We start from the raw sequence: 15544 nt of genomic DNA, 5'->3' as shown, positions 1-15544 counted from the left end.
TGTGTTCTTCTGCGCCAAGGGGAGTGTAAGGGGGGCGGAGTCTGGGGGGGTTTACGCACAGCTCCCCAGAGTCCATTCATGTTTCATCGTCAGAGAGAAAGGATGCATTTGCTTCTTTCCTCAACTCTATAAACATTTAACTGATTGCAATTTTTTGTGACTCCATTTTATTTAAACCGAAATGGTTGGTTGAGTGGATTTTTTAGTTAGCTATTTTATAAACATTCAACTTTTGTGAGGTAGATTTTCATTTATATTACTTTAAAAGAACATAATGTTTGTGTGAGATACGCTTCACAGTTTTCACAGTACAGCCGATAAGCTCTGGAATGCGGAGGGGGATCCTGCGGATGAACTACGCCTCAAAAAGATTATAATTGGGTAATAAATTAGGAGAGATCTAAAGCGGTATGGTTATTTACCCGAACCTGTCACACACACACACACACATACACGCAGCACCCCTGCGGCATCAAAAGACAAAAACCTTGTGTCAAAAACATGATGTATTGTGAATCCTGTTTCATACATTGCGTTGCTTCATAAGCAGTATGTTTTTTTCTTCAACTCCATAAACATTTGGATTTTTCTTCAAAAGACAAAACCTTCTGTCAAAAACATGAATTATTATACCAACTTCAAAACCCAAAACCTTCTGTCAAAATCTTCAAAACCCCAAATCTTCTGTCAAAACATGATATATTATACCGGAGGGGAGGGGAGGGGAGGGGAGGGGAAACAACAAGATCAAAGGTCATTCTGACCTATACCGGAAGTCCCGCCCCTATACCGGATGCCCCGCCTCAAAGGTCAAAGCCATTAAACATTTTGACATTACATATAGCATACTTACTACTCAAGCCAAAACAGATAAAAGGATGAGTCCAGCAGGGCAGCCAGGATGTATATTTTGTTACCAAATGGAAGTTGTGTTGCTTCTTCATCCGAGTGATCCATTTTGACATTAACAAACACACCTTGAAAATTACGCTTGAGAGATTTCTGCGGTGCTCTCACTAGACTGTTTAGGTGACGATTTTGCTGAGCATTTTTTGCAGGTTGTTGAGTGTGAGCACACACGGAAGAGCAGCACTGACAGTCACCACTTTCTCTCCCTGTGTCAGGTCAGTTGCTTGAAGAAAAGGATCCAAAATATCCACAAGCTCCGAAAGCTGGCTCTATTCCCTTGGTAAAAAACAGAGCTCCCTGTGTCCTTGGGTTTCCAGCAGTGCATTGAGGATTTGTTGTTTAAGGCTGGTCACTGCTTTAACAAGTCGTAGGGTAGAATTCCATCTAGTAGATACAGCCGCAGGAATAGAACGATTGGCTCCAAATTCTGTCTCAAAAGCTTCTTTCAGTCGACAGGTAGTATGTATTAAGCTGCAAAGTTTTGTTACTTTAGCCATTGTTTATGTTTGATTCCTTTAGTCCATCTCTAATCACCAGTTGCAATGAAGGGGCGAAGCACTGCAAGTGCTGTTGTTGGCAGTTAGAGGGGATTGTCTCAACATCAGCAATGTGCTCTTCTCGCAGTTCTTCCCATAGGCTGGGGTTATCCAAATATCCATTATCGTCATCAGCCTCAGTTACATTAGGGAAACAGACAGTGAAGGCCTTTTTCATATTTGCTGCATTATCACACACAATATAATCTATTTTATGTTTAATGCCAAAGCGGTCACAGACTAATTCAAATTTGTCACGGATCCTTTCACCAGTGTGTGATCCAGTGAATCGGTCACAACTCAACAGAACTGACTTCAGTCTTGGAGTTCTCTTCTCATCTAGGGTCATGTAATGGGATTACACCCATAAAGCCCCTCATGGTCCTGTCAGTCCAAATGTCAACAGTAACAGATACAAATTCTGTCTTCTCTAGATTGCTTTTGATTGTAGCCTCTTTAATCATTGTTAGATCCGTCTGGCTAAAGAGGGCCTACTAACTGGACTATATTTATCATCCACTACTGACATGAAATGCCAAAAGTGAGGGTTGTCCACTAAGAACAGAGGCAGATTACAGGAAATGATCAGATCCTGTAGAATAGCTTCTGTTATGGCCTTCTGCCTGGGGGGACTCTGGCTGTATAGTTGGACACCTGTGCTGCTCAAAAATGACTCAATGCTGCTCTGTCCAGTTGATCCTACTTTGGTTTTGGTGTATTCTGTGTACCTGCCCGAAATAAGATTTGCATTTTAGACTTTCATTCACCACAGAAACAATTAATGGTATGTGAGGGAGGAGATCAACAATAAATCAGTAGACAATAATCCAATAAGATAAATGGGAAAAGTCTTTCAACATGGATCAAGATAATTCTTAGGTACGTGTTCACAGGTAAGTATAATCACAATAAAAGGAAATAAACAAGACTTTCCACAGGTGAGTATTCACAGGTAAGTATAACAATGGTCCCAATGGCGATAAACAAGGCTTCTCGTAAGTATATCCCACTACAGCAAACAAGGCCAGACAAATACTGATCCTCCTAGCTGCCTTTTTAAAGTCAGTCACACTTTTACTAGTTACTAGTAGTAACCTAACTCTGGGGAGTGCCACGGAGATGACGGAGAGGAAAACTCGGTGTGATAATGACAAGGTGCTTACAATGGAAATACATTAAAGTTGTTTTTTTTAAAGTACAGACACAAAATGTAAACCTATTAAGGTCAAACTCTATATTAATTAATTACCTGCTGTAATTAATTAAGGCCTAATACAGGCATTACCGTTTACGTTCATTTAAGTCATAACTGACTGTGTTTATGTTAATACTTCACACAATGGCATTTGAATGACATAATGACACAATTATGCGTTTTTTTACCCTTCAAGCACAATAATAAGCAAGATAACTGAAATACATAATCTGAGAGAGCTAGGCTCCCTGTGCATTCGATTCAGTTGTATTTTTTTCGCAGGGTTTTTTAGCGCTAAACTTTTAAGACATCAAACACTTCATTCACTTTATTCTCACATTCACGGATATTTATTACTTCTCAGGTCAATAACTTTAAGTAGCACTGTGCTACACGGATATATTTATCTTTTGAATCATTCATGTTTGAATATGTCTCTACGATTCACACAGTGAGTGCGTTTCTTTCAAAATGATCACCCCTAATCCCTTCGAAGACATACCATTCATTATGAGAGTTTTGGGGGCTAAAATGTGTTGCGCTCAAAAATAATGGTCACTTAGAATTGAGTAACTTTTTATGTGTAATACCTGTGTAATACTGCAGCGCAGCTTCTCTTTGGATTAATTTAAATGACACGATCGAAAATTATCACAGGGTAGCTATGCCTGGCTATATTGTTATTGTTCATTTATATAATAGCACTTTTACAATATAATATGATAAACACGCGTGCCTTCAGATGTGTAATAATCTATATTAATAATAATAATGGTAAATAATGTGTGTTTATGGATGAATTGTATTTGCTGCTGCAGCGCACATATTGATAAGTGAATGATAAATAACGATTAAAAAAAATGTGCGCATGAGGTGGTTTTTCAGGCAATTCGAAAAAGGAAATTTGCAATGGAAAGAGTTTTTTTTTTCGCATTTACAGATCACCTGTAACGGTGACGCATTGCTGCCACGCAGCATACAGTATACAGTAATGACAGACCCCGGTGCAGCCACAAATATCATAACTATCTATATGGTATACTGTAATTAAGACATACATTCAAGAAATGTATTAAAAACAGAAAGACGCTATAGTTTCAGCCTTACTCAAAGGCTGAGGAAACAGGCCAGTTACGCACGTCAATCCGTTCCCAACGATCTTGGTTTGCTTCTTATTTATTAAATATACAGGCAAATAGTTGATTAAACATTGATCAAAATTAAAATACAATTTATACAAAAGGGAATTAATTTTAAAGAAAGACTTTCTAGAAAACAAAATTCAATTAAGTGCTCAAAATCATGTCTGACCCCACTCCATGTCCCCAGACATATGCGCATTTGATTACTTAGCCTTACTCATGCTGCTTACATATGAAATTAAAAAATAATAATATTTAAACTAATTGTTTTCTTTAACCCTCTGTCCGACAAAGTCGTCGGCGCGTTCTGATGGATTTTTCCTTTATGACAACAGAAGCAACTCACAATACATTTTTAGCCATACAGAGTGCAAGATATAATTATAAAAAGTAAACTGTCTACTTTTATTTGTGTACACTCACAATAACATCAAAGGCCGTGGATTTATGGTACAGATTATTTTCCATGCACTTCACTCCAAACACTGTCTTCATTTCAAAAATGTATTTTGTTAATTAAACGCAAAGTTTTTCATTTCAAAAGCATGTCTAAATTCAGTTTATATTTCCAACAAATGAAATTCCAAGCCAAAATAACGAAGTGGTAAAAAAAACAATTTCGCTCGTCTCTGTATGTGGCAGCACTGCGTCACAATAACCTGACGTAAAAGTCGATCATTTGTTACAGATGGCGCGGTATGTTTGGAAAGAAGGCGAGACAATAAAAGACAATAGAATATAAAATGTCACAATTTATCAAGACCTGAAGTAGATAAGAGGGAGAAACACCCAGAAACAACTGCTCAATAAGGAGCTTTCCTTGCCATCAATGCTTGGATAACACACACGTCTCCTTCCATTAAAAATAATGGCGTGCGGGGGCTGGGATATACATAAACCTAACAACATACATGGCATAATTTTTGGATTGACTTATCATGAGAGGGAAAAAATTGTTTTAGTCGCATAACATCAGTTAATGGAAACGGCGTCGTTGCGCAATATTTTTTCACTTTTAGAAAATATCGCAAAAGTTTTGCGCAAATCTGTAATGGAAACGCGGCTTCTGTCTTCAAGTCCAAGTCAAGTCTCGAGTAAGTTGTTCACGAGTCCAAGTGAAGTCTCGAGTCACTTGTTCACGAGTCCAAGTCAAGTCGCAAGTCCAAGTCACTGACTCGAGTTTCCATCTCTGTGTTGGACAGACATTTTAATTGCATTTTGTGTCTGTTAAGAGGCACAAAGACATTCTTTATGTATATGCCCCCATAACTACCGTTTGAGCTGAGTGGGAGCTCTGGGCATTAACTGTAACAGCTCTGTGTTGCAAGCACCAATCCGGTTCGGGTTTTTTTCTATAGACAGTACTCACAAAGGTATAACGATCAAGATTAACTTAAAAATTCCCCAGAGTTCTCCTTTAAGTCCCTGTCAATAAACAGTGCTCCTGACCGCTTTGGCCTTTTCGGTTGACGAAGCGTGCCTTGAGTTCGGGCCGAGCAATTCTCACGTAATCCTGAGACCCCGGCCTGGATATGTGCCCAAGGTTCCCACCACTTCGTTCAGAGACCAGGTGGTGAACCTGCAAGTGCTGCCTTTGGAGGAGGCAGACCCAGCCTTGGCACTGCTCTGTCCAGTACGTGATCTCCGCGCTTACGTAGACAGAACGCAGTGTTTCAGGACCTCAGACCAGCTCTTTGTCTGTTATGGTGGGAAGCTGAAGGGAAAGGCTCTCTCAAAGCAAAGGTTGTCTCACTGGATAGTGGATGCCATTGTTTTGGCTTACCAGACGCTGGGGCATCCATGCCCCCTTGGGGTTAGGGCTCACTTCACCCGGAGTGTAGCCTCCTCTTGGGCTTTAGCGCATGGTGCTTCGCTGACAGACATCTGCAGAGCCTGAGGCTGGGTGACACCTAACACATTCGCAAGATTCTACAATCTCCAAGTGGAGCCGGTGTCCGACTATGTACTCGCCTCTACTAGTGGCCGGTAATGGACTAGGCTCAGGTGTCTTCGCTTGCTCGCCATTCCACTCCACGGACTGGATACGTGCAATATATTCCTCAGTAAGTCTGCCCTCTCGAGCCCAGACCCTCGTGTCAGGCCAGGTGCCTCCGTGTGCATGGTTCCACTCTGGGCAACCCCCACACGTGTATTTGCTCAGCTAAGGAGCGACGGCTTGTGGTACCATCACAGAGAGGCAAAAAATCCCTTTCCAGAAAATTTTCATTCAGCGTTCCCAGATGGTGGAACGATCTTCCCAACGCCATCCGAAACGCAGAATCATTGAAAACATTCAAAAGTCAACTAAAAACTCAGCTCTTCCGTGAGCACTTAACCTCATAAAAAAAATAAAAAAATAAAAAAAAAATTCCTTTCCTCTTTTTCCCCCTCCCTACTCTAGCCTGTGCTACACTGAGCAATGTATACGGTCTCAGTATTTCAGGCACTTGTTGCACTTACTCGACTCTTCATGACCAATCGCTTCGTGTACCCCCAAGTTGTAAGTCGCTTTGGATAAAAGAGTCCGCTAAATGCATAAATGTAAATGTATTTCCACAGTAAGCCTCCTTGAGCAGGTGTCTTTCCCTTGGCAAACCCTTGCCACTCTGGGGTTAAAAATCAACCTTCGGCTTGTTCCCCAGAGTTCTCCATATGCAGCCCTTAGTGGGTCATATGTGTACTCTCTAAGTCCTCCCTACGGGTCGGCATTTTGGTGCATATTTTCCACCCGGAGTATGCTTCCCAGTGTACCTTGGTATTCCTGTGATAAGTGGGAGTCCTTCGTCCATACTAGTCTTGCAACAGGGTACTTGCACTTACGCAGGGCACTGGAAGACAGCCGAATGGCGTGATTAAATTGGGACCCCCATTCGTCAGTCACTGACGTTACTCGGAGAGACTGAACGAAAGGGAACGTCTCGGTTACGTATGTAACCCTCGTTCCCTGAGGAGGGAACGGAGACGTAACGTCCCTCTGCCACATCCGCTGTACCGCTGGAATGGCCGGGATTTCAGTCTTGGCTCCTCAGCAGGTAAACATAATGCGATGTTGCCAGCGTATTTCCTTATATACCCACGCGGTGGGGCGGAGTTACGCATGCAAATTCCGCATGCCCATGGCATTGGCACTGTCATTGGGCATTTTCTAGATCTCGAAGATGATAGGCTTCTAGGCAAAACCCCCATTCGTCAGTCACTGACGTCAGGGAACGAGGGTTACATACGTAACTGAGACGATTACAAAACTCTGGGCTTCTGGTAGTACCTGGAATATCTAAGTCCATTAAAGGAGTGAGAGCATTTCACATTTGGCTCCTAAATGTGGTAGATCACATGACAGTAACAACATGGCAGAGTATGTCTTAATTTCAATCATTCTTCCCATTTTTATACTATATAGAACATACTTTTTTAACAGTAAATTCAAATGTAGTACCTCTTCAGACAGTATGCGATTTCTGATGCACCGAGTCTGATTATCTGTGACTCAAAGAATCAATTCAGAAAATATTTCAAAAATGTTTGTTCATTACATAAAATAAAAATAATAGTGAACATAAACAACTTAAATAGCACTTACCTGTACCACATAACTGTTGCAGATCATTTTGACGTTGATAGTGTTGCCATTGAAACGCTTATATTCAAGTCACAAACTGTAATTTGGAACAGATAGAAACCCATGATGTTATTCTTAACATCATGGGTTTCCATCCGTTCCAAATTACAGTAATGGCATAAACGCAGCATAAGCTCGTTGTTTTGTTTCAGGAGGAACTGTAAAAGGTGGCTGCTGTTTCAGTTGCGGCGCTCTTTGACTGACATCTGTCTAACTCTGCATAGCATGAAACGCGCTGATGACGTGTGATGTCTGTGCAAGCAGGGTGCGCGGAGGTATGAAAACACATATGTTGACAGGCAGGTAGGACATCGTATCATTGCATTTGGACTGAAGGAATTGAAAATAATCAAAGATATTTGATATTTGAAATTCAACAAAGAAATTTGCTTTACTGTTGTCAACCCCCATTTCCTTATCAGAAGGGCCATCTGGAAGACAATAGAGAGGCCTGTAGGCCACATGGGGTCACACCTTTACAGTGGGGAAAGTTTGATCTGATTGGTCAGTTTGAATGTCATGTTTGATTTTGGTCTGATTGGTCAGGTTAAATGAATACATTTGGTTTCAGTCACATGGTCAGGGAAAGGGATAAAAGAAGATTGGAACTGTTGCTCTTTCTCTCTTACTCTCCGGCTCTTGAGGTCTTATTTTTTCTCTTCTTCTCTCTCTCTCTCCCCCACTCTCTCTTTCTCTCACTCTCTTGCTCTCTCTCTCTCTTTCCCTCTCTCTCTCTCTCTCTATCCCTCAGGTAACATTGTATTCATGTTGTGTACGATTAATGGTATAAGTTTATCATCTCATACATCCATTTTGAAATTATTTTAAGTGTAACCATAACCTTGTCATTAAATCCTTTCTATTACAAATACTGTGCTAACTAGTTTTGATTTGGTATTGACTTTCAAGTGCTCCCTATTGCAATACAATATAGTCACATTATAGCAACGCTCTCCCACATATTTTGCTATTGGAACTGCACTTATCTCCGTCGTTGGTATAAGTTGCCGTGGGTGGAAACAGACGAGAAATGTACAGTTTTCTTCCATCTTTCTGATAACGTTTCTTTAGTCTTCTGGCAACCCTGCAGATTGAACCATCTGCAGGAGTCCACTCTTACAGGACTGAATGCAATGATTGGACGAACATTTTATGGTCCTATGCCTTCCACAGACAATATACACCAATCATGCATAACATTATCACCATTCTGATTATCTGTGAATCAATTAATCAATTCAGAAATTATTTCAAAATACCTTCCACAGACAATATTCACCAATCAGGCATACCAATAAAACGGGAAACACATTTACGGTAATGCACTTATGCGAGTGATGTGTTCTGACTGCTTTTATTATGTTTATCGATGGTCTGTGGCACAAAATGTCTGAATTTTATTGTGTGAAACTGCTGATAAACTGTACTAAAGCTTTTTGAACTGAGCCGGTATGAAGCAAACACAGAGATCACTCAGCAGAGGCATAAATATTTCGTCAGAATAGCTGCAGGGAGTGGTAATGGGCACATCCCACCCACAATGATGGCTACATGGTACAATGAAAAGAAGCAAGAAACAGAAGCAAATCCCAGCTTTTAGTATTACAGGTAGCATGCTGCGATATCTCTCTTACACTTTTAAATCTCTACTGTTGCTGCTGCGTGTGTGAGAAAGAGATTGCATCCATGGTTTAAAGCTTGGAGATTACATGACTTTGGTTTATGATAGAGAAGCTTTGTGATTGCAGTGCGCTTATGAAGTTACAACAACATACAGCTGACAGATTCGCTGGTTATGATCTATCGCTATGGTAAAATAACAATTCCACTGCCTATATTCAACTGGAACTGGGATATTATTATTATACAATCTATTTTTATACTTTATTTTATTGCATTCAATTCCATAATGTCCTTCTCTATAGTGCCTTTATCTCTATTGACAGATTACCTGATATATGATATTCGTACATTTCTTATAATGCACTTTAACTGCATTAATGCATCAATATTGTAAGGGAATGGACAGTTTCTAACTTGATATGCCTGGAGTGTCATGATATCTGATATTCAAAGCTACTGGCTGGTGTGTGTCAGTTAGTCATGTGCTATTGGATTTTTTGCCCAATAATTTTCTATGGTTGGTACTTTCTGTGAATAGGGGATATATTTGTCATTACTTTTTGTTTTAAACTTTAAAGCCATAAAGGTCCAAACATCATGTTCTTTAGAGGGTGAGCTTTGATAACTGGTATTCTTTTAACTGCAGAAAAAACTAACATCATTTATACCCTTTTTTCAGCATGGCAAAAATGTAATATTTATTACATTTTACACAAATTCTCCTCAAGATCAACCCTTTTGCCAAAGATGTTATAATAAAAAATTAGCAAAAAAATTGTATATGTTATAATTTAACATAAGTAGTTTAGGCTAAAGCTTCAACCTTCCTAGCTAACAAAAAAATGTTCCCAGAACGATCAAAACATCTAGTTTTTTTTAATGTTTTAAAAAGCATTTTTCTTGTTTTTGCAAAGGTTAACAAAAACATTAAGGGAATGTTCCGTTTTATCATTTTACAAAAAAATTTGGAATGTTTTTGAATGTTGAACCTTTTGAAACTAGTAACGTTTAAAAACGTTAGACAAACATAAACTAAAACTTGCTATATACAATGTATAAATGGAGCTTGAGTGATCGAATGGAATTCAAGCGTAGTTCAGGCAGACCACTGATCGCTAAATGATGTCAGCTGACGCTCAGCTGATTTGTTACTCCACCTACTCTAATCAACTATAGTATTTAAGCTCATTCAAACTCATGTTCCTCAGTCTGTCGCACAGACATTTACACCCACCTCCACCCCTTCACCTCCTAGTATCTTTATTATAGAGTATTGGATTCTGTGTAGAAATCTATTGTCATCATTGTATCTCTTTATGTAAATACGTGCTAAGAAACTTTTGGTTATTAAGAAGGCTGGGGATTATGTTTCAGGGATGTATCTCAAGCTGTCTTGTATGGCAGCTCGAGCATCTTTGAGCCTAAGCCTTTCGCCAAATCAAAGATTGTCAATAAATTTCATTCTCAAAAGTGGTCCTGACTGAAATAACTTTTTTGTGCTAACGTTTTGAGAACTTTAGTAAAGACCAACTATGAACTAACATTCAATAAATGTTACTGAAATAACGTTTGTTCATAACTATGAGAGAACGTTTTAGCTGGGTTGTTACCCATATTTTTAATTAGAACCTATGACTCCATTAATATGTGTATTTAGAAAATAATTAAATCACAAAAATTTACCAACCGTGTAACAAAAACTGCAAACCTCATATAAAAGACAGCACATATAGTTTTGTCCTGAAGTGCACAAACAAACAACATATTGTAAAAAATTAGGCACCATTTTCCATGAGACTCTTTTTTTAGGTTTCAACCCCAATTTTGCACGCTATTTCTATAAAGCGGCTGTTTTTTTTTTTTTTTTTTTACCAGATATTATATATAATGCTTACATGGTTACTCATCCCAATACTGATGCAATCCATGTCATTCTGATCCGGCGGTTCACTTGTTAAATGACCATGCGTGTGCTTGTTTGTGGGTGATTGTGTGCGCGAATGTACTCACATTCCTGTTTCATGTGTGTTTCTGTGGATTTATCCTTCATCTCATCTGTATTCTGCTCTGACGATCCTGCAGGGGTGACTTCCGGCTGCAAAGGGTGAGAATGAAGCACCCTCACCTGCCTCTAACAAGCTGCATTTGAGAATAAATCACTTAAACAGCACTGAAAGGAAGGTTGGCCTTAGGGCCTGTTTTGATCACGGTGAATATTAAAGAGAGCAGCAGTTCAGACAGAGGACAGGGAAAACGAAGAGGTAATGAACGGGTGCAAACGAGACGTTGGTTGATAGGAAGACCCTTGAAGGGGCACACCAAAGCATTTAATGTGTGATAAAATGCTTTGCACTGGCAAAATAGCTTTGGGTGTGTTTAAGTAAATCTGTTAATGCAGGGAGCGAGGTATAGGATGTCTGTAGGGAATGCTGGGAATTTGGATAGCATATACTCAATATGCACAGACAAGACATTAAATGAGAGAGAGAGAGAGAGAGAGAGAGAGAGAGAGAGAGAGAGAGAGAGACTCTTATTAATTAAACCTCTTTTTCTTTTAAAGATATTAATTTAAGTTAGCATGGTGGACTGCCACAAAACTTCCCTTAATTATAGCTTTAAGCATATACTTAGTGCTGGTTCCTACTACATCACTGGCAGAAATATTTATTCACTTCAAGGATGAGATGCACACGCAAGCACAATAAACATTTATGTTACATATTACATCTATCTATCTATCTATCTATAGATCTATCTATCTATCTATCTATCTATCTATCTATCTATCTATCTATCTATCTATCTATCTATCTATCTATCTATCTATCTATCTATCTATCTATCTATCTATCTATCTATCTGTCTGTCTGCTATCATCTGTCTGTTTGTGTGTCTGTCTGTCTATTTATAAATCTATCTATCTCTGTCTGTATCATCTAGGTGTAGGTAGGTATGTAGCAGCACCTCAAACTCACGCACACTTTTCAGAACATTCAACTCTCTCCTCTGTCCTCCTCCACCACCTCCTTATCTGCAGATGATTTTGCCCAATTCTTCACAAACAAAACAACAACTATCAGCAATCAGTTCTCACCCCCGCGCACTGTGGATTTTAGATCAGCCACATCCACAACCGAACATCCTCTCTTCTCATTTTCTACACTCACTGAGGCAGAAGTATCTAAACTTCTCCTCTCCAGCCATCCTACCACCTGTCCTCTCGATCCCATTCCCTCTCACCTCCTTCAAGCCATCTCTCCTGCATTCCTACCAGCACTCACACACATCATCAACACATCTCTCTGCACCGGTATTTTCCCTACCACATTCATGCAGGCTCAGATAACTCCACTGCTTAAGAAACCCACATTAAACTCTTCACTCATAGATAACTATAGACCTGTCTCTCTCCTACCATTCATAGCGAAAACACTTGAACGAGTTGTTTTCAACCAGGTTTCCTCCTTCCTCTCACAGACTAATCAACTGGATGTTAACCAATCAGGTTTCAAAAGGGGCCACTCCACAGAGACCACATTACTGTCGGTCACTGAAGCCTTGCGGCTAGCTAAAGCAAAGCTGTCAGTCCAAATCATCAGTCCTTGTCCTCCTTGATCAATCTGCTGCCTTTGACACAGTCAATCATCAGATTCTTCTGTCCACCCTCTCATCACTGGGCATCACAGGGACTCCGTTGGTTTGAGTCTTATCTCACAGGTAGGTCTTTCATGGTTGCCTGGAGAGGAGAGGAATCCAAAGCACATCAACTGACCACGGGGGTTCCTCAGGGCTCAGTGCTTAGACCTCTCTTCTTCTCCATCTACACTACTTCATTGGGACCCATCATTCAGGCACATGGCTTCTTATACCACTGCTATGCTGATGACACACAGCTCTACCTCTCATTCCAACCAGATGATCCCACAGTAGCTGCACGAATCTCAAGCTGTCTGGTGGACATTTCTGCATGGATGAGAAAACATCACCTGCAGCTCAACCTGGCAAAGAGTTTCTCGTCTTCCCTGCCAGTCCCACTATACAACACGACTTCACCATCCAGTTAGGTACATCCTTGATTTCCCCATCAAAGTCAGTCAGAAATCTTGGAGTAACATTTGATGACCAGTTGTCCTTCAGAGAACACATTTCTAAGACAGCTCGCTCATGCAGGTTTGCGCTCCACAACATCAGGAAGATCAGACCATTCCTAACAGAGCACGCAACACAGCTTCTTGTCCAGGCCCTAGTTATTTCAAGACTTGACTACTGCAATGCGCTTCTGACTGGACTCCCCTCTTGTGCGATCCAAACACTTCGAATGATCCAGAAAGCAGCAGCACGTCTTGTCTTCAACGAGCCCAAAAGGACCCACGTCACACCTCTCTTCATCTCTCTGCACCGGCTACCACTCGCTGCTCGCATCAAGTTTAAGGCGCTGACGCTTGCCTACAGAGCCACCACGAGCTCAGCTCCTGCATACATTGACTCGATTCTACGAGTCCACACCCCCACCAGAAGCCTTCGCTCAGCTAAGGAGTTATAGCTAGTGGTACCATCACAGAGAGGCAAAAAATCCCTTTCCAGAACATTTTCATTCAACGTTCCCAGCTGGTGGAATGATCTTCCCACCGCCATCCGAAACGCAGAATCATTGACAACATTCAAAAGTCAACTAAAAACTTGTCTCTTCCGTGAGCACTTAACCTCATAAAATTTTTTTAATTATTTTCCTCTTTCTTCCCTTTTTCCCTCCCTACTCGAGCCTCTGCTACACTGAGCAATGTACACGGACTCAGTATTTCAGGCACTTGTTGCGGTTACTCGACTCTTCATGACCAATCGCTTCCTGTACTCCCAAGTTGTAAGTCACTTTGGATAAAAGCGTCTGTTCAATGCATAAATTTAAATAAATGTAAATGTAAATATTGATCTATCTAAATTAAAATGAAAAAATAGTTTTATTGAATGGAAATCATACAATATTGCCAAGGCTAGGAATATATGAACATAAATAATAATACATATATGAACATTAATAATAATATTAATGATAATAATAAACATGAAAATAATAGAGGAAAACATTACAACATAACCTAAACAATGTAACAACTTAGAACATTTGATGCCACAGTGTTTTAACATATATATACACTCACACGTACTGAGGGTCACTGTGGTGGACAGTATAGGGCAACACACTGAGGTCAGACGCAATGCACACATTACACACACATTCACCTGCTGTATCTCAGGCTGTGGCACATCCACACATATATTTTGCAGCCAGTGCTGCTGTCTGTCCCTCTCCTAATATTATCTTTATTTGTTCTACTTCAGTCATGGCTGTAAAGTTCTTTATTAATGTATTGAATTTGTTTAAGTAGAGGTCTCTTGTGGAAATGTATTTGTGACAGTGAAGGAGGAAGGGCATCTCTTTCTCGATCTCTCCTGTCCTACAGTGAACACACACCCTTTGCTCTCTGGGTAACCTGCTCTTTCTGTGTCTGCCGATCTTGATGGCCAGATTGTGCTCACTGAGCCTGTACTTGGTCAGGATCCGTCTCTGCTTTGTGTCTCTGACACTCTGGAGATATTCTTCCAATTCATAATTTGATTTTAGAGTTCAATAGAATTGTAATTTACTTTGTGTTTTAGTTTCCTGATCCCAATGTTGTATTCTTAGATTGTTTGATAATTTGGCTAATTCTGATGTTTGGGTGAGAAGCAGTGCTGGTCTGAGACTGGTTAGTGTTAGTAGAATTAGTCGGGTTAGAAGTCTCAGAACCAGCTGATTGAGGGGACTTTTTTCGGGGTTCATTTCTTGGGTTTGTAAAGCTTTAAAATGTAGCGATTCCGTGGGACTTGATTTTAGGTGCATCGGCCTAATTCTGCCCTACATGCATAATTGGGTGTTGTCCTTTGTAGTTTTAGAATCATTTAGCAGAATTCTGTGTGTAGGGCTTCTGTTGGATATCTATCTATCTATCTATCTATCTATCTATCTATCTATCTATCTATCGATCTATCTATCTATCTATCTATCTATCTATCTATCTATCTATCTATCTATCTATCTATCTATCTATCTATCTATCTATCTATCTGTGTGTGTCTATCTATCTATCTATCTATCTATCTATCTATCTATCTATCTATCTATCTATCTATCTATCATCTATCTATCTATCATCTATCTACCTATCAAATTCAAATTCAAATTCAAAAATTGCTTTATTGGCATGAATGTAAATCGTACAATATTGCCAAAGCTAGGAATATATGAATATAAAGAATAATACATATATGAACATAATTAATTATACATTAATAATAATATTAATGATGATAATAAACATCAATATAATAGAGGAAAATATTACAACATAACTTAAACTTAAATAAACAGTGTAACAAATTAGAACATTTGATACCACAGTGTTTTAACATATATATACAATCACATGTACTGAGGGTCACTGTAGTGGACAATAGGGAAACATACTGAGGTCAGACGCAA

The sequence above is a fragment of the Gobio gobio genome (assembly GCF_949357685.1).
Source record: "Gobio gobio genome assembly, chromosome: 22".
In the NCBI taxonomy this organism is placed as follows: domain Eukaryota; kingdom Metazoa; phylum Chordata; class Actinopteri; order Cypriniformes; family Gobionidae; genus Gobio; species Gobio gobio.
Note: the sequence above shows the minus strand (reverse complement) of the source record.